At 40.4% G+C, this 19,534-nt stretch overlaps 1 protein-coding gene across 1 annotated transcript in view; it reads right to left on the bottom strand.

The window, feature by feature from the left end:
- The window catches only part of EXOC2 (exocyst complex component 2), a 357,767-nt gene that overhangs the window by 305,400 nt on the left and 32,833 nt on the right, over positions 1 to 19,534 (bottom strand). The window lies entirely within an intron of this gene.

Raw genomic sequence — 19,534 nt, 5'->3', positions numbered from 1 at the left:
ACGGTCCTGCTCTGTTATCCGGCAATCGCGGGTGCCCAGCGGACATTGCAGCCGCCGGGCACACTCATCTGGTCCCGAGCGACGCGGGTGCGCCCCCCTAGTGGCTTCGGGAAGGCAATCACGTCCGCCCAGAACGAGAGCTGCCTCGTCCCGCCGTCATATGATAGTGGGCGGGCAGCTACTGGTTAAATCATAATGGCAACAGAAACTGCCCAAATGACCCTGATCCCAAGTTTACATAATGTAACACAAGTAATCTGCGCTAACCCCGACTTACTATCATGTTTAGACAGTGATGTGAATGTAAAAGTGAACAACGAAATGTGACCACAAAATTTTGACAATAAAAAGAAAAAAGAAAAAGAAAAAATCAAAACAATTTCAGAAAATGACAGTGCTGCAGCCCTAACAAAACCGGAATTTTCAGTTTTAACAATATGAAAGGTACACTCAGGTGCGCTACTACTGTCAAACCAACCAGACTGAGGGAACTCCCTTAGCCTGGGTGTGCATATGAGTCTTACTTTGAACAATACTAATATCAAATATCAACTGAAGTGCCATCTAAAGAACTCCAAACAAGCAATTAATAAATGGTTACAGTATGGTACAGTCCACTTAAGGGATAAGTAGTTAAAAAAAGGCAATTGGAAACGTCCTGTAACTCAATGTGTGCTTTCTTAGGTGTACAGTCCTTTCTCTGAGAGCCAGGATCCTGTGAGAAATTGAAAAAAGGGGGCCGCTTACCGGATCTGTTGGACCCCTATCACGGGGGTCTTAAGGGCTCAAATGTATTGAATACCGCAGGCAGGAACAGCTGATGGGGTTTTCCTATTCAGAATTCCATCCGCCTAAGATCCTCCACTGGCGCTGGGACAGCGGTGTGATGTGGTCCCGTGGACTGAAACAGCTGATCAAAAGTTTACATACCCCAGTTCTTAATACCGTGTATTGCCCTCTTTAACATCAGTGACAGCTTGAAGTCTTTTGTGGTATTTGTGGATAAGGCTCTTTATCTTCTCAGATGGTAAAGCTGCCCATTCCTCTTGGCAAAAAGCATGAACTGCACATCTGAGATCACCCCAGAGTGGCTCAATGATATAAAGGTCAGGAGACTGAGATGGCCACTCCAGAACCTTCACTTTATTTTGCTGTAGCCAATGACAGGTCGACTTGGCCTTGTGTTTTGGATCATTGTCATGGTGAAATGTCCAAGTACGTCCCATGCGCAGCTTTCTGGCTGATGTATGCAAATGTTCCTCCAGTATTTTTTTGATAACTACATTCATCTTGCCATCAATTTTGGCCAAATTTCCTGTGCCTTTGTAGCTCACACGTCCCCAAAACATCAGCGATCCACCTCCGTGTTTCACAGTAGGAATGGTGTATCTTTCATTACAGGCCTTGTTGACTCCTCTCCAAATGTAGCGTTTATGGTTGTGGCTCAATTTTGGTCTCATCACTCCAAATGACTTTGTGCGAGAAGGTTTGAGGCTTGTGTCTGTGCTGTTTGGCGTATTGTAAGTGGGATACTTTGTGGCATTTGCGTAGTAATGGCTTTCTTCTGGCAACTCGACCATGCAGCCCATCTTTCTTCAAGTGCCTCCTTATTGTGCAAACAGCCACACCACATGTTTTTCGGAGAGTCCTGTATTTCACCTGAAGTTATTTGTGGGTTTTTCTTTGCATCCTGAACAATTTTCCTGGCAGTTGTGGCTGAAATTTTAGTTGGTCTACCCGACCGTGGTTTGGTTTCATCAGAACCCCTCATTTTCCACTTCTTGATTAGAGTTTGAACACTGCCGATTGGCATTCTCAATTCCTTGGATATCTTTTTATATCCCTTTCCTGTTTTATACAGTTCAACTACCTTTTCCCACAGATCCTTTGACAATTCTTTTGCTTTCCCCATGATTCAGAATCCAGAAACTTTTGATCAGGGTAATTTGGGTAGTTTCTGTTGCCATTATTATTTAAAAAAAGTAACCACAGCTGATTGATAATAAATGGCTTCAGCCAAACACTAACCATGAGTGAAAGAAAAGTTTTTGTGTTATCATTCATGTTCTCTGAAAAATGGCCAAGAAATCATAAATTCTGCCAGGGTATGTAAACTTATGAGCACAACTGTATTTCAAATGTTTTTTATAGCCATACATATAAAAAGGGCAAGCAGGTAGCAATCTGTCAATACTTAAAATTCTGACAAAAGTTCCACTTTAAGAGATTCTACCCAGGTAAAGCTAAGAATTCCAAATGGACTACAACATATTTAAAGGGATGTAAAGATAGAAACATGATAATCACCACTGCAAATCTGGTTTTAATAGTGCCAACTCCAGGGCTGTCATTGTCATCAAGATTGATCAACAACCTGAAATAATCATGCAGGATCATTTAGAGATTTCAGACTTCATTGGCTGCATGCTTCATCCAGGTAAGTGGCTCAGTAGACAGTGAGGCTAGGATGAAAATGACAGCCCAGCACCCTTAAAAAAACAAGTGAGCAAGTGACTGCTTCCTTCCTTCTTTCTTCATAGATTTCCTAAGAATAATTTATTACTTGCTTCCTATATTTATTTGGAATCCATATGTTATGTAGTACTTGAGGGAGCACGGACTCATTCACACACAAATAAAATACTCAAGGGTCAATATGGTGCTAGAAGAGCATTTTATGGGATGTGGGAGAAAACCAGAGTACTTGAAGCTTCACAAACAAGGAAAGAACATGCAAACTGTTACAGAAAGCTCATGAAGAGAACCGAACCCAGCCTTGGAATACTCGAGCAACCAAACCACTTTGCTGGAAAATAACCTTTAGGCTTGGTTCACATATGAGCCGCATCTATCGCACAGCAGCGGTCCGGTATGTGCTGGTTCACTGTTTCAGGTCCGATTTCAGCCCGAATTTTGGTCTGAATTTGGACCTGAAACGGACCAAAAAAGGCACATGTTTTTCCTGCAAACGCACCAGACCTGCTGCGGAGATATGTGAACCGGCTCCATAGAGAGCCAGTCACATTTTCCTGCTATGCGAATTGGATGCGGGAAAAATCTGTCTCCAATTCGCATAGGTGTGAACCAAGCCTTAATATGAACTGAATAGAGCGAGAAGCAAAATAACAAAACAAACTTCAAGTAGAAAGATAAGGAGTAAAAAAGGAGGGCATCTTCACAGCAAGGATAATTTACCATTACCTATGTAAAAATAGCCTTCAAGACCAGATGACCAACTCATGCAAACCTTCTTTCATTGCTAAAGCTTTATCCTCTGGAACCACCAGGCCCCAAACAAACATGAAAATTCTGGCATAACCTGAACATATATTGCAGTATAACCAGTATATATAGCGTACACACATCTGCAATTACCTATACTATGCCTAGGTTATACTTACCTGTTCTGTGCAAAGATATTGGACAGAAAGGTTGCTTTCCTCCTCTTCTAGCAGTCCCTTCCAGCATGGTCGGTTTCTTTTTTCTTCAGGCGCCTCCAGTAGCAAGCTGGGTGTTTAGGGGGCACCTGTATGTGCACCCTCCTGTACACTATTCCCTCGATCCCTTCTCACAGGGGACTGACAGACAGCAGCAGAAGCCTTTGGCTCCACTACCCACAGTTACTTCCGTGAAAGCAGGGATTGTGAGAGGAGTGGTTCTGGAGTGGTGATATGAGGCCAGGGGTAAGTGTTTAGGGATTGAGGGGGTAGGACAGTTAGTGGAGTGTTTTCTACCTTAATGCACAGAATGCATTAAAGTAAAAAAAATAGGGATGCACCGATACCAGTTTTTTAAGACTGAGTACGAGTACGGATACTTTTTCTCAAGCATTTGCCAATACCAATTACCTATACCTATTTTTAGTGTCCTGTGACAGTTTTTTTTTTTTTTTTTTTAGACTAATGAAAAATGAATATGGTTTCTTTATAATTAGAAAAGAACTGTGCCTCTGCCCTGGCCCTCCCGCATCTCTCTCCATAAGACCGGGTTTACATATGTGCAGTCGGGTTTTGACAACCCCCTCCGGTACGACTTTGTTCATTGGTTTAGGTGCGATCTGTTAAAATGTATAACAATGGAAATTGCACTTGAACCGTGCTCAAAATTGTACTAGACTCTTTTTAAAATTGTGCTGGGGCTGGCCCGCATGTATGTGAACTGGCTCCATTGAAAAGACTCCAGGCCATGGAGTGACTGGCTGGTGGTACCCCCTCCCCTTTCTGCCCCCTCCCCCTTTTTTTTCTCTATCTTCTCTCTCTCTCCCCTCCCACCCTTCTTCTTCTGCTATTCCTCTAACGTTCTCCTCTTTAGCTAGCTAGGACCTACGGGTCATTCTGCTTTTTAATTAACAAATACAGCGATTGCCATGAAAAATTGCCATGTGGGTTACAGAGACTTCCTAGACCCTGAAGTCTAGGGTCTTTTTATTAAAACATTTAGAATTTAGAACTACTTTAATGGAAACCTCTTCTAAGTAAAATATGAAGGCTGACGTTTTTTTGACCTCTTTCAGAAAATGGTAATTGCCTGGTTATATCTAAAATTTTTTGCCCTGTTTAATATCAGTAATTTAGAAAGTTCTGTAGATTCTGTAGATTTAGGCTCAATATAGCAGCTATTTTCAGGACAGGTTAGTGATGGACCATATTTCTTCAATTAAAGTAATTGTAAAGTCTTTTTTTCTATTAAAATAACAAACATGGTATACTTACCTCTTCTGGCTGGAGCTCCAGGCCCCTCCCTCCTGTTGAGTGCTCCCACAGCAAACAGCTTGCTATGGGGGCACCCGAGTCAAGTAACAGCTCTGTGTATCCATTGAGACACGGAGCTACAGTTTGGGCCAGCCCCCTCTCTATCCTGATTGGCTAACTGAGTTTGACTGACAGCAGCAGGAGCCAATTAGGAGGGAGAGTCACGGACGGCCAAGGGACTTGTGGACTTTGCTGGATAGAGATGCGGCTCAGGTAAGTATTGGGGGGGGGGGGCTGCTGCACACAGAAGGCTTTTATCTTAATGCATAGAATGCATTAAGATAAAAAAACTTCCGACTTTACAACCATTTCAAAGTTTCCTTTAAAGTAGTAGTAAAGTCTTGTCAGCCATTTTTACCTACAGGTAAGCTTGGAATAAGCCTTTACATGTAGGCAAAATGAATATCTTTTAAACGTGCACAATTTAGGAGATATTCCAGGGAACAGCAGCCGGTGACGTCACCAGCGCATGCGCTCTGAAGGAACGGCATAATGTGCCATTCCTTCAAGCCTGTGCCGTAAACTGTGACTCCCATACGCATGTGCGGATGTGACAAAACCGTGGCTCGGCCAGTCCAGTGCCCATGAACACGGAAGGAAGACAGAGTGAAGATGGAAGCCCTGTCACAAGTGACAGCACACTGCTGGAGGGTAAGGATGGGCTCAGGCGTGTTCGCAGCTCCACATGCCCAAGCCCGCCAGGAAGCTTACACTGTGCAGTGCTAATCAGGCAGGGAGACATTTCCCGATCCGCAGCTGCACAGATCGGGAAATGTCTCACTGCCTGTGATTAGCTCTGCACAGTGTAAGCTTCCTGGTGGGCTTGGGCATGTGGAGCTGCGAACACGCCTGAGCCCATTCTTACTGGAGGGCTTCGCTTTAAGGTAGGTCTCCCAGAATGTAATAGTATGCTATGCATACTAGCACATGATGACATGGCCTTGCAGGGTGATTTTTTTATTTATATATTTGTTAAAGCGGTGGTAAACTTTGTACAAAAATAAATAAAGACAACACCGTTAACATTTTGGATAGAGTGGTGAATGATTAAACCCCTTGTCAGATTTTTTGGCCATCTGTGTTCTATTAGAGAGAATTCCCTTTGATTCCTTTTTATGTGGACACAACAGGAAATGAGAGGAAATCTTTCCAAATTGAGGGAAATGCCAGCTGTCACTGGAACAAGTGCCCTCATTGGCAGACTTTTCCTCTATTCCTATTCTGGAGACAACTTAACCAAAAAAGCCACATTGTACTGTATTATCTGAAACATCATACTTTTTCCTTGAACTAATTAAACCCGGCATTGCCAGAGGTAGAATAATGAGAGGCTATGCTAACGAAAACATGCAGTTGGCTATTTAATATATTACTTAGTCTTAGCCCCCCATTCACACTTCAGCATTTTTCAACTTGTTTCCCTACACTTGACTATGCTCAACATGCAGAATCCCATTCATTTTATTTGTCCTGGTCTACACTTGTGTGTGTGTGTGTGTGTGTGTGGGCATTTTTTTCCCCCATAGACTTCAATGTGTGGGCCTGTCAACCACAAGGCAAGGTGACGGTGTCTCATCAAAAAAAAGATTTTAAGCCCCATATAGTACTACCTTATTGTTATATCAACAGCATCCTCTACACATTAACATCACCCTTTTCAAAACCTGTTTTTATTTTTTCCTTTTCAAAAAGGTATGTATGCATTTCATAATATTGTAACATCAACCCCAAATCCATACACTGATACGAGATAAGAATGAACTGGGAATATGCACATATCAACCTATAGTAGGTCACAAATTAAAGGATGAGCCATTCCCATCTTCGGTATGGCTGAGCCTACGCACACGACACTGTCACACCACCCCAGACTTGGAATCTTGGCTGTACAGCCTGGAAATTGTGTATTTATGTGTATATTATTTTTTAGCATGTGAGTAGAACCTGTACCGTGTATGTATATTAAAGCTTTTAGCGGCTTTACACTATGTAGTTTCCTTTGCTTTGATTCCATGTGGATGTCTGCAATATATGGTCCTTACTGAGTTTTTACAGTCAGTCTGATATGCTGCAACCAAGTGATGCAAACTGGACTGCCCCCTAAGTGTTTACAACAGGCGAATTGGACTCTGTAGTGGAGTCATTCCAATCTGGTAAGATTGCATTTTGCCTATTGATGAGGGTTCACCTGGTGATTACAGCAATAGGGTAGCACGACTGTCGTTCATCAATTCCATCCGTGGTGTTTGTCGCCAAGGCAAACACTTTGGACTCTAAAGTCTTCACAAATTCATATTTTCTTCACTTTCTATTGGAACTTTTTGTTGATTTAGTATCATTGCTTTAGCGCGGCAACATACACGTTATAGATTCATATACATTTAAGTTCATGATATTAAATTAAAAAGTCGAATACAAATATATATATATATATTTTTTAAAAACTGTAATTTTTGATTTCGGCCAAGTACATGCTGAATTTTCGGTTTCAGTACCAAAATTTCCATTCGGTGCACCTCTAAATTATATTATATATACACACACACACACACACACACACAATCTTTGCTGCTGTAATCAAATGATAACAATATTCCAGCAGGTGGCAATGTCTCACCAGAAATTAAAAAGCAGGGTCGTGGGAATATTCTATTTAGGAGGGGGTGACTAGTGAATTACTTGGAAAGTATTTTCAATTTCACTATTCATTTTTATTTCAAGGTCTGGTCTTTGCTAATGACCCAATGCAACGTGCTAAACAACAAACAGTGCTTTGAAATGAGGTCTAACCATACTTCAAGCAGTGAGGCTAGCTTTGGATCTCTGGGACTGCAGTGCTATGATCTGGCAGAAGGAGAAAAAAAAAAAAATCGAAAAAAAAGGTTGTGTTTTGGGAGTTTGTATGTCATCCAGCTAAGAGTTGTAATGCACAGCTGTTTGTGCATCATGTTTTCCCAAAGCAACAGCGAATAATCAAGATAATTATCAAACACAGACTAAAATGGAACAAAAATGCTAAAATGTCTTTTTGCCAACCATGAACAAAGGTCAGCAAAATCCACACAGGACATATTTAATAACTCAGAGTAGAGTGAGCTTTAATGCACAGAAAAAAGTATTTTCTACTGTAGTTTACAACACCATATCAAAGTTGCCTAGGAAATGTTACTGTACTAAAGATAGGGATATCAGATTTAAGGCTCTTACACACTATAAGAAAATCGGGCGAGAATTTTCATCCAAAGAACTTTCGCACAATTTTCGTATAGTGTATACACAACTTTCGACAGCTGATTCTGACTTTGCATACGGAAATTCCCAAATAGACAAACTCCAAAAATGTTTGTGTATGGTAACAGAACGAACTATTTTCTTTTAATGTGTACCGTTTTCATATGATTTTCGTACAAGAAAAATCAGAAAAGAAAGACTGCGCATGATCAGAAACAATAAACAACAAAAGAAAAAGAAGACTTTGTCATGCGAGAATTTTCGTACAAATTTTCGTTCATCAGTTCCCGATTTGCTGTGAAACGAGGAAAACCGGGCAATCGTTCGCCCAATTTTCTTATAGTGTGTACCCTACATAAGAATCAGTGATCGCATCAAATAATGACATATACAGTACTTAGAAGTAAACAACGTTTTGTTTTGAAATTTTGTCCAAAACATTTTTATATACTGTGTTTAGCTTCTCCAATAGTGATAAATGTTCTAGAAATTAAATAAAATGTAAAAAGGTAATACATTGCTTATACCAAAGAGTATCTATAGATTTTTTAAATAATAAAAGAAAATTGTGCTTAACATTTAAATATATTGTACGAAAATTTCTGCTTTTAAACCCATTTTATTTTTGACCAAACATATCGTCAGCTTAGATTGTGGTACATGTCACATTCATGTTTAACAAGTAGTCGTACGACCAATGCCAAACAAGTGATTTATGTCACAGAGCTCAGTGACAGTAGGAGGAAGCAGACGAAGAGGTTCTTGGTTTACAATGTCAAAAAAAAAAAAAAATGTACGAGCCAACAAACAACTAGATAGAATAAATAAATAAAAAGAAATAAAGAAAAAAATATGTATGGAATCTTCATATAAAAAAATTGTAGTTGTAGTAGTAATTTAAATGCAAAAAGCAAGCTTCTCTTTTTATAGTTACATTGTTAATTATTGATTTTTTGTCCCTTCCACGGTCATACAAACTTGTCAGGATAGAACTGTAGACCACCGTTATATCTTATTTAGTAGTATTTGAATAGGTTTGTCTTTATATATTATTACTGTAAATAATGATATATTAATTCTTAGTCATCCTTCACTTCTTTAAACATGTCAGCACTTTTTTTTCTTAGATGTCATAAAATCATTTTTCAGTAACTGTCTGAAGCATGTTCTGGCACAAACGTAAAATACAGTTTCCAATGCCTTATCTATGAGAGTGACTTTGTTCAATTCGTTTCTGTCTGAAAACTGTAGCATGGAACTTGAATTTTTTGTCTTTTTTTGTATTGTTCAAGTGTTCATTTGTAATCAAAAGGAATATATATTTACGCATGATCAAGTCTCAAGAAACTCCCAAATTTTTTGTTTTTTGTTTTGTTTTTTACCAGTTACACAAAAAACTTATATCTAACAATATAACAATTCATTGTAGATTAAGAACAAATTTAAAATACCGGTAGGTTAATAATCAGAGTAAGCTTCAATTTGAAAAATAAATTTAAATGCATATGTAGTGTGCTGCAAGATTTGTTGCAGTTCTTGCATTGTCTTTTCAGAAAAGAGAAACACGCCACATAAAAAAAAATAAATAAACTGCAGCGGGAAGAGTTAAGGTTCAGCCCCTCCGACTCAGGCCACCCAGCTAGTCAGAAAGCGCACTGTCGTGCATTCCCAATGGATTTCCTATCAGTCAGCTTTGGGACATTTTACATAAACATTCCCCTCAAAATGACTAAAGGCTCCTTTACGTTCAAGCAGGGCGTTTCCTTGGCTTTCATTTTAAGACATTCATCAGAAGAATATCTGTGTATTTGATTACGCTCGCCTTCGTTGGGGAGAAACCACACTTATTTTCAAAACTATTTCAATTCATCAGTTTCAAAGTGCAGGAGAAGGAAATAGATTTTCTGACTGCAGTCCCATTCGCTTCAGTGTAAGCAAAATCAAAAAGGGATTAGGAGTTTGTTTTATGTACACAATATGTTAAAAGTTATAAATACAGCCTAAGTAATCAGAGTCATGCCTTGGAATGAGAAGGTGATTTGGAATGAGCTCTGTGCCAAGTACCTAATCAGTAAAGCACTCAGTAGGAGATTTTAACCAATATTGAGCTCCTATTTATTCCCCATGAATAGGACAATTATCCAAGCTGACAAAATTAAATGCAATGAAAATATGATCATACAGGCAAGCACATTTTTTATTCTTCTTTGATCTTATTTGATCGCTAGAGGAACAGAAGTCAAGGTTGTAAGCCAACAATATATAACAACAAATTGTTAATAGAATAACAGATACCTATATATCTGATATGGAACGCACACATGTAAACCTAAGCCAAGACCAGCAGCTGTGCTTGGGCAGGTGGTTCCATATTTATGAAGTGTATCTCAGATGTCATCTGTTAAAGAGGTAACCAAATACTGTTTTTGCTAAAGTTCATAATTATTGGCTTATTAGATCCTTTCCATTCATTCCTGGCAAAAGTGTGTTCTTTATAAGGATGCTGCGTTTTTCTTCTGACATAATTGGATTACATTTTAACCAGTCCATATTAAAGAGATTGTAAAGGAAGAAGGCTTTTTATCTTCATGCATTCTATGCATGAAGATAAAAAAAAACCTTCTGTGTGCAGCAGCCCCCCTCAGCCCCCCTAACACTTACCTGAGCCCATCTTTATCCAGCAATAATGCAAGAGTGTCTCAGCTGCCCGGGACTCCCCTCTTTATTGGCTGAGTCAGAAGCGCAGCGTGATTGGCTCCCGCTGCTGTCAAGCAAAGTCAGTCAGCAAATCAGGAGAGAGAGGGGGCGGGCCAGGTTACAGTTCCATGTCTGAAAGGACACAGGGAACTATGACTCGGCTCGGGTGCCCCCACAACAAGCTGCTTGCTCTGGGGGCACTCAACAGGATGGAGGGGCCAGGAGCACATAAGAGAGACCCAAGAAGAGTAGGATCCCAGCCACTATAGGCATAACATGTTTGTTATTTTTTTTAAAAAAAAAAGGAGACTTTATATACACTTTAATGCTGCAAAAAGCAAAATTTACCTTGTCACAGAATTAGAGAAAAGGCATAAAATAATAGCGTACACATATTATATAATGTAAAGAAAAATTATAGGATTCAATGTATACCATTTATAAGAATTTGTAAGAGCTAAACTATGAAATATTACCTGGATATAAGTCCAGGAAAGGTTGTAGAGATGTGTCTGTCCAAGATGGAGGTTGATCGTACCGCAATTAGGGGAACTGGGGAAGTGGGGAGCGGCCAATGAATGTTGGGAAGTAAGGAAGGGGATGCATTGTTTAGCATTCTGGAAGGTTTAAAATACAAGTGCCAAACACAAGGCCCGTGGGTCGAATCCAGCCCACCAGGCCATTTCATGTGGCCCTCGCACCTCTCCTGCAGCTGAGGCACTTCCCTCATCTCCGCCCCCACCTTGTCGCAGAAGTCAGCAGCAGAGAGAAGGAGAGAACTTCCCTGCCCGATCCTGCGATTCTCTGTGCAGCCACGGAGAGTCATGTCTTTGCCCCGCCCAGTGTCAGCAGCAGAGGACAACAGAACTTCTCCTACAGATCCTGCAAGGAGGAGGGGCGCCATCTTCCGGAAGTGGGAAGGGTACCTGTCAAAAACAGGTACCTGTCCCCCCCCCCTCGGCCCTGGGTGGAACTCCGCTTTAAGTTATTACTAAAACCGGTAATATGCAGAAGCAATTATTTATTATGATAAAGAGTAAAAACTTTTTCAAAGTCTTACAGATACAACCGAACCTTTGACAGCAACCATAATGCTGATGCGGCCTGTGAGGTGATTCAGATTGACACCCCTGGTTTAGAGGAAGACTACAGGGCAACTGATGTGGCCTTAGTTCAGGGGATAGTTGATATGGGTCAGGGGATGTTGCTATACATCAGTCAGGTAATTGTGCAAGCATATACATAAAGGTGCATCAGTCTTGGAGTCACTAGATGTGGGTGCGAATGCTAACAAGGAGTTGTGTGCATGTTCAGAGTTCATAGGGTTATGTTCCTGATATCACTGTAATGAATTGGTGGGGTGATATGTGCTTGCTCGATCACTGTTTTGGGAATTTCTTTTTGGCCCAAGGTTAGATGCGAGTGCCTTCATCTGTTGTAGAGTGTTCATTAAATATCGCACACATTTCTCTGACATATAGATACCTGCAGCATTAACACCGAAACCTTCAATTAATCAAAAAACAAGTCCATGCTTTAATGGGGAGAGAGGACAAAAGAGTACAATGGCAAGTTATAGTTATAGCAAGCAATTGTGGTGGGTGGACTTCCAGAATTTTTCTTTTCTAGTACAGTAAAACCTTAGTTTGAGAGTAACTTGGTTTGAATACATTTTGACTTGATATACAAGCAGCATCATGTCACAACGGAGTATAAAAGAGAAGAGAAGCGCCTCTAAGTGTAGCAATATGGATACATTTAATGAAGGTTTAATATTTAGCAACTCACATGGATGATGATTAAAACAGGCACATCTAAGTATGCAGGCATCTGGGGTAAAGCTGTCCACATAGACTGTCCTCCGCATCGCAATCAACGTCATCCCTTCCACGCTGCACTTCCATGAGCGCTGCAAGCTTCGTTTTCAGATCGCTCTACTGCAGGGTAGTCTTCCCGGTCATGATTACAGACTGACAGCGTGAGAGCCAGTGGTGCGGAGGATGGTCTATGTGGACAGCTTTACCCCGGATGCTTGCATACTTAGATGTGCCTGTTTTAATCATCAACCATGTGAGTTGCTAAATGTTGTATCTTTATTAAATGTGACCATATTGCTACACTTAGAGGCGCCTCTCTTCTCTTTTATACTCTGTAGCTCCTGCTGGATTTTGCTTCTAATCCCCTTGTGGAGGCTTCCATTTGTGGATGGACACTTTACACAACCTATCACACTGTTATAATCTTTTTATATGGACTATAAGCTGAAAGACCTATGAATAAATGGTTGTATAACAAATTATTTGAGTTTCCATTATTTCTTATGGGGAAATTTGCTTGAATATACAAGTGCTTTGGATTACAAGCATGTTTCCGGAAGGAATTATGCACGCTATTCAAGGTTTTACTGTATATAGAAAAATGTGACATATTCATAGATTTTTAGATATATTTTTAGCAGCACCATCTACAATTTACTGGTGGCAGTGGCAGTGGCGGTGACAATGGTGCTGGTCAATGAAATTGATAATGAAATCTATTTATTCGTTAGCAGCATGTGGTGTTGATAGCCATGAAACAAATAATGATGGTGTAGGACCAGGAAGAAGCCAAAAAAGTATTATAGACCCAGATGTATATTTGCCCTCCCAGTTTGTTGTGTCATTATGCCCACCTGCCCTAATATGGTTCATCCTGACCACTACTGCATTATCAGATCAGATTAAAACAGGTTTCTTTTTTTTCTCTGAAAAATACAGCCTTTGGCACAGATTATGGAAAAAGATTGTCAACTATGTTAAACAATCATGTGAGGGATTTCAGCAAAAAAACGTTTCTCTCTCTCTCACTCCATTTCGGGAGACACATTGAGCTACGTTCACTATTCTCACATGCTGGCAGAACTTAGCCCAGTGCCTCTCACCCAACGCTGGCCATCAATAAAAAGTCACATTAGAGCTTATGTTCTTACGCAGTGCTGGATTTACCTACATAAAGCACTGCCATTTTAGCGCCTAACCCACCCCTACCCCTTCCCCTCCCATCAGCAATAAAGTATTTGTTTTTGGATGAGTGAAGAGGGATTAGAACACCTGTAATGATGTATTGCTGTCTGTGCCCCCCCACCCCGTAAGGGAGCTTCACCCTCTCTATTTCTGTCCTGTTTACCATGATCATCTAAAGTAAAATCATAAATTTTGGGCGCAGGACACAAGTGAAGTTCGGTGACACATGAAGCAATAGGCAATAATTTACCCTAAAAATTGTCCTGAAGGTGCTGCATGTATAGAAAAAATCATATCCACTTGAAGACTGCACACTGTAGCTTTACTGCTAGAGTGAGGGCCAGTTGCACAGAATCATGTATATATATATGCGATTCTCCTTCTCCAGGTAAGGGGCCCACGCGTCGCTGGCACACTGGGTGTGCTGTGATTAGTCGCAGCACAAGTCGCTCATCGGATTCCAATTGAGCAGCCGCTGATCGGGATTGGTGAGGAGGAAGACAGGACAGAGCTCTGTCAATGTAAATAATACAGAGCTCGGTCTTGTCAGTGGGGATTTGCTGGTTTGTGTTTCCCTGCAAAGCGGGGAATAAAAAGCGGCACATCCCTTAGTGAAAACAGCTCCCAGTACACACATACACTGGTTAGGCATACATTTAACCCTTTCATCGCCCTAGATGTTTAACCCCTTCCCAGCCAGTGTCATTAGTACAGTGATATGTTAGTACATGTTAGTACAGTGACAATGTATATGTTAGTACAGTGACAATGTATATACTGTATTTAGCACTGATCACTGTATTAGTGTCACTGGTTCCCTCAAAAGTGTCAGTAAGGCTGCTTTCACACTGAGGATTTTTCGAGTGCTTTAGGCCCCTTTCACACTGAGGCGGTTTGCAGGCAGTATTGCGCTAAAAATACCGCCTGCAAACCGCCCCTAAACAGCCTCCGCTGTTTGTTCAGTGTGAAAGCCCGAGGGCTTTCACACTGAAGCAGTGCGCTGGCAGGACGGTGAAAAAAGTCCTGCAAACCGCTTCTTTGGAGCGGTGAAGGAGCAATGTATTCACCGCTCCTAAACCGCTCCTGCCCATTGAAATCAATGGGACAGCGCGGCTATACCGCGGCAATACCGCGGCTATAGCCGCGCTGTACGAGGGATTTTAACCCTTTTTCGGCCGCCAGCGGGGGTTAAAACCACACCGCTAGCGGCCGAATACCGCTGCCAGAACGACGGTACAGCAGCGCTAAAAATAGCGCTGTTGTGCCGCCGACGCCCCCACTGCCCCAGTGTGAAAGGGGCCTTAGTGTTAAAAAAAAAAAAAAAAAAAAAAAAAGCGCCTGGAAAGCTCAAGAAAAATACTTCCCTTTAAAATCAATGATTGGGGCGGTGTGCTTCCATATCAGTGAAAAAAATCCTGCTGTCAGCATTTTGGAGCATATTTGGGGAGTTAAAAAAACTGCACCTTCCCATTGAAAACATGGTAAAGATGAGTAATTGGTGCAGTTTTTGAGTCACGTGTTTTTTAAAATCCACACCGTAAATGCGGTACAATTGCAGCAAAAACGTATAGGCGTTTTTGCCATGGATTAGTGTGAAAGTAGCCTTAGTGTCAGATTGCCCACCATACAATCGCAGTTCTGCTATAAGTCTCTGATCGCCGCCATTACTAGTATAAAAAAAAAAAAAAAATTCCAGTATATATACACACACAATAGTTTGTAGACACTATAACTTTAGCGCAAACCAATCAATACACGCTTATTGGGATTTTTCCTTACCAAAAATATGTAGCAGACTACATATTGGCCTAAATTTATGAAGAAATTTGATTTGTTTAAAAAAAAAAAAAATTACTGGATACTGGATATGTTTTATAGAAGAAAGAAAATATTTGGGGGGAGTTCACTCTTTTTTCATTTATAGCACAAAAATAAAAAACTCAGTGGTGATCAAATACCACAAAAAGAACGCTCTATTTGAGGGACAAAAAAATTATATTATATTTAATTTGGGTACGGTGTTGCATGACCACGCAATTGTCATTTAAAGTAACGCAGTGAAACAAAAAATGGCCTGGTCATGAAGGGGGGGGGGGTAAATCTTCCGGAGGTCAAGTGGATATGCATGTTATAGAGCAGCTGGAACAATCCTAGAACTATATTAATTGATAATAGTTACATCAGGAACTCAGCATTCCTCCCAGATATTGGACAAATGAATGTTATATGTGCCAGCTTTCAACATGTAGCAAACATACGAAAAGCCATAATACTTAAAAAGGCACAAATAGGGCGGCACAGTGGTGTAGCGGATAGCACTTTCGCCTAGCAGTAAAAAGGGTCGCTGGTTCAAATCCCAACCACGACACTACCTGCCTGGAGGTTGTAATGTGCCTGCGTGGGTTTCCTCCAGGAACTCCGGTTTCCTCCCACACTCCAAAGACACGCTGGTAGGTTAATTGGCTTCTGTCTAAATTGTCCCTAGTATGTATGAATGTGAGTTAGGGACCTTAGATTGTAAGCTCCTTGAGGGTAGGGACTGATGTGAATGTACAATGTATATGTAAAGCGCTGCGTAAATTGACGGCGCTATATAAGTACCCGAAATAAAATAATAAAATAATAAAGCGCTGTGTAAATTGATGGCGCTATACAAGTAACTGATATATTAATAATTACCACCCCTACAGTGAACAGGACAGTGTTTGCATCAATGATATAGGAAAAGTAGCAGCTCGTATGTAAACTTTGCAGTTGTGAGGTAGGACATTGCACTGTTCATGTTCTGGGCAGATAAAATCAGGGCAAAAAAAAGGGAAAAAAGTGGCAAGCAGCCAGGGCACTACATGCTGCATTTCAACAAGTGTTTTTTTTTTTTTTTTAAAACAAAGCTGTCAAAGCCAGCTGTAGATACAATGTGCACACATACTGCAGCCTCTAGTACTGAATGTCTTTACATCAGAAACGGCCCACATTTGAGTCCAGTATGATACTTTAAATAAAGCCTTAATTTAATGCATAAGTCTAACTCTTTTCTTCTATTACCTATATTAAACTCATACGGACAGAACTGTAATTTCAAGGATTAGGTTAGGAACTTTTCATATTAGATGCTTTATCATAAATTTTGCATGGACAAGAGAAAATCCACGAAAACACAGAAACCTTGCCAGATGCACGGACATTCATTTTGCTATTCCTATCAATAGTATGCTTTCAAAACACAATACAACGCATTTAACCCTTTCAGCGTCAGAGCAGTTTTTGTCATTTTCCCCACACATATTCTATACAAAATCACTTAGGCCTAAAGATGACTTCAAATTACCAAAACATTACATATTTTTTTTAAAAGCAGAGCCTCGAGAATAAAATAGTGGTTGTGCTATTTATTTATGCACTAAAGGCACACAAACACAATATATTAACCAATTTTTGGTAAAAAAATAAAAGATGAGTTTGTCAAGTAAATAGATACCTATCATGCCAAATCTTAAAACTGTGTTTCACGCCTCCGTTCCGGGGTATCCCCTCGGACACCCTATGCATGCCCGCTATCTGTATTTTTATGCTGGAAAATGCTGGGTAGCATCATACTATTGTATATTTTGCCACATTGTATATGACCTGTTATTTATTCTATGCAGTCACTTTCTGTCTATATCAGGGGTAGGCAACCTCGGCCTTCCAGCTGTGGTAAAAATGACAAACACAGGCATGACTCCTAGAGGCAGAGGCATGATGGGATTTGTAGTTACACCATAGCTGGAGGGCCGAGGTTGCCTAACCCTGGTCTATATGGACACTAGTGGTCATTGATTTTTTCTGGAGAGGTTTGTTTGCACTTTGACCTACATTGTACATGACCTTAGGGTCTGGTTTACACTTGCTTCAAAACATGGCTTCGGACACGCTTTGTTAAAGCTCTCTGAACGCCAGTCAAAGCCCCTGTCGCTAAATAAAATGGTTAGATTACAGTCCTGTTTACACCTTGCTTTTGCTTGGTGCTTCGATGAGGCTTCGGTGGAGCTTTGATGAGGCTTCGCAATAGACTTTGATGGAGGCTTTGAAGACACTTTGAAGCACCACTGAAGCTACATGGGGTATAATTTCTGAAGCAAAGCAAAAGCAAGTGTAAACAGGACTGACTGTGAGCTAACCATTTTATTTAGTGATAGCGTTAAGAGAGCTTTAACAAAGCCTGTCCGAAGCCTTGTTTTGAAGCAAGTGTAAACTAGCCGTTCATATGTGTTGAAGCCGAAGCAAGTGTAAATGAGCCCTAACAGATGTGAATTTCATAGTGTATTTGTTATGGTGCATGCCCTTTAAAATAAAGAATTATTAAAAAAAAAAAACTGTGTGTGTCTTTGAAAAATTGACAAACTTTGGTATTTCCCATAGATGATGCTTTCAAAGCCCCTACAGGTCATCAATTTAGAGTTAACCATGAATAATGGGCCAAAAATGATTGATCTCACTCTGGCATGCATGGCAATATTTAAGATATGTAGAAAAAATGATGTGCGTATGTGTGTGTTTGTGGGGGGGGGGGGGTCAAATTATTCTCTGCGCCTGACGGAATAAAGACAACCCAATTGGAGCTGCCACTTTAAATATAAAATATGTGTAAACTGAATCCACCCCTAAAATGTAAAGATGAATAGTGGCGCTAACCTCACTTATTGTGAAAGTGAGACAGGTACTACCGCACACCCTGATGGTGTAGAGTGAGCTGGAAGTGCACTGAATCTCAAAGGCTATGTATAAAGGATGAGTTTATAGTGAACAAACAAATTAACATCCCGTGTTACTATAGCATATAAAAAACATATATAAACACCTTAATATAGTGTAACACTCTAACACAAGTGAATAAAATAAAATAAAAATGATCAGACCAACAATATGACTGAAATGTGAAACAAGTGAACTATAAATAATACACCCCGTGACAGTTGTGTGTAACTGGTATATTAGTACAGCATTAAAAACTAAGCGGTTTGTGTGGACTGTTTTTTATTTTTAATATATTTTTTCTAGTCATCAATTCATCTATATTAGACTTTTTTCTCTCAGTTTTTAATGCTGGTACTAATATACACTCTACACCATCAGGGTGTGCAGTAGTGCCTGTCTCACTCCCACAATAAGTGAGGTTAGCGCCACTATTCATCTTCACATTTTAGGGGTGGATTCAGTTTACACAAACTTTATTTTTTTTATCACATGAGGATAAAAAAAATCCCCTATGTGATACTATTGTGTTAGGTTCTTGTTAATGAGACATCAGGTGTGTCACCTGCCCTCCAGTGTAATGAACCACAGATAGAACTCCATTAGCTTCTTCTCTGGTCACAGCAGCCAATATGACAGCCAAACTTGGAAGTGATGTAATGCGCACAACTGCCAGGTTCTTACTAGGTACGGTGAAACCGTGAACAGATGTCGACCAGTCTTCCACCCCTCTACCATAAGGCACCCACCAAGCCAGTCCCCCTTCCTCTGCGTGGAGATGTGGAGCATGGGAAACATGTAGGGGGGAAGTAGACAACTGGACACCACTTCAAAAAATGCTATGTTTTATTAACTCATTATTGGACCTAGGAGCTTTTGTGCTTTTTTTGATAGATCAACTAGTATTTTTTTAAACTTGCAAGAATATAAACAAGATAAAACATTAGAATATTCACACAATTTATTGGGTGACAATTCTCAGCTCCGGCTCCTTTAAGTGCATCAGCATCACTATGTGTTAAATGTTCATACCATACAGAGGGGTGATCTCATTTTGGATATAGGTACAGAAATGAGACCGGAGCATGATAACTAGGCATTGCTTTTTACATGCTATAT

This window comes from Aquarana catesbeiana, linkage group LG05 (genome assembly GCF_042186555.1).
Source record: "Aquarana catesbeiana isolate 2022-GZ linkage group LG05, ASM4218655v1, whole genome shotgun sequence".
NCBI classification, from domain to species: Eukaryota; Metazoa; Chordata; class Amphibia; order Anura; family Ranidae; genus Aquarana; species Aquarana catesbeiana.
The sequence above is the reverse complement of the archived record's forward strand: the minus strand, read 5'-3'. Positions and strand labels throughout refer to the sequence as shown.